The following is a 1,486-nucleotide window of genomic DNA, read 5'->3' as shown; positions in this document are numbered from 1 at the left end:
TACATTGTAGGTATCACTGTAACTTGTGCTGCTTGCATAAAATATTTAAATAGGGAACACATTACAATGTTACATCTGAGCATTAAAAAAAAGTCATTCAAATTGAATTGACCCAGTTACACTGACTAGATCTGATTAAATCTGATACATTTATTTATAAAGTAAGTCTGACGTGGATATGAAAAGGCAACAATAGTATCTCACAGAAAGAAAATGTTAAAGTGACATGTCTTAAAAATAATAAAGTAGCATTTTATGAAAAATATATTTTATACTGCTTCAGTTTTAAAATTTAAATTAGGTAGAATTTATAATTTCTCAGTCACACTACCACATTTTAAGTGCTCAATAGCCACATGTGAACAGCACAGGTCTAGAAGAAAGCACGGAGAAGAGTCTTGTGAGAGTTTGGCTGTTACTCCAAACTTGATCCAGAATGGCTACTCTGATCTATGTTGATAAGGAAAATGGAGAACCAGGCATCCATATGGCTCCTAAGGATGGGCTGAAGCTGGGGTCTGTGCCTTCAGTCAAAGCTTTGGATGGGAGATCTCAGGTTTCAACACCACGTGTTGGCAAAATGTTTGATGCTCCACCAGTTTTACCAAAAACTGCGAGAAAGGCTTTGGGAACTGTCAACAGAGCTACAGAAAAATCAGTTAAGATGAATGGACCGCTCAAACAGAAACAGACAACTTCCTCTACCAAAAAGATTACTGAGAAGACTGTTAAAGCAAAAAGTTCGGTTCCTGCCTCAGATGACACCTATCCAGAAATAGAAAAATTCTTTCCCTTCAATCCATTAGGTTTTGAGAGTTTTGACCTGCCTGAGGAGCACCAGATCACCCACCTCCCCTTGAATGGAGTTCCTCTCATGATCTTTGATGAGGAGAGGAAGCTTGAGCAGCTATTACATGCGGCTCCCCTTCGCCTCTGAAAATGCCTCCTCTGCTGTGGGAGTCTAATCTGTTTCAGTCTCCCTCAAGCATTCTGTCGACTCTGGATGTTGAATTGCCACCCGTTTCCTGTGACTTAGATATTTAAATTTCTTAGCACTTTATAGTTTGGGTATGTAGTAATGGTTTGTATTAATAAAGCAATTCTTTGTTTAACAGAAAAAAGAAAGAAAGAAAGCACGGAGACTAGATTGCCTCATTTATGCCTCCTCTCAGTTGTGTTATGGTGGTAGTCATGGTGGGCAGATGGGAAAGGAAAGATCCCAGAGCTGTTTCTCAAGCTCTAATTCATGATTTCTGATAAATAAGAGACAGGAATCATAGTTTTTTGCCATAAAAGGAATGACTGAGTTAAGGTCTTGTTGACTGGATTTCTTTCTTCTAAGCACTTTCCAATGCCTAATGTGTTTCTAGACTATTCGTAATGAGAGAAGTGCTGTTGTTATGTTATCTTCACGTGATTAGGCAACAAAAACGGGCTTATCAACAACCAGTCACTGCATGGATTTAGCAGGTTACTTACCCTCTCT

General features: G+C 38.7%; 1 pseudogene across 1 annotated transcript; it reads left to right on the top strand.

Annotated features, from left to right (window-relative positions):
* The first annotated feature begins 391 nt into the window (after positions 1-391).
* LOC147368968 (securin pseudogene) lies at positions 392-1,078 on the top strand (annotated as a pseudogene). The gene has a single exon (XR_015168467.1). The product of XR_015168467.1 is annotated as a securin pseudogene (transcript).
* The last annotated feature ends 408 nt before the right edge of the window (positions 1,079-1,486 follow it).

The sequence above is a fragment of the Bos grunniens genome, chromosome 7 (assembly GCF_055505025.1).
Source record: "Bos grunniens cultivar Pamir isolate PY7600 chromosome 7, Bosgru_T2T1.0, whole genome shotgun sequence".
Taxonomy (NCBI): domain Eukaryota; kingdom Metazoa; phylum Chordata; class Mammalia; order Artiodactyla; family Bovidae; genus Bos; species Bos grunniens.
Note: the sequence above shows the minus strand (reverse complement) of the source record. Positions and strands in the feature narration are given on the sequence as shown.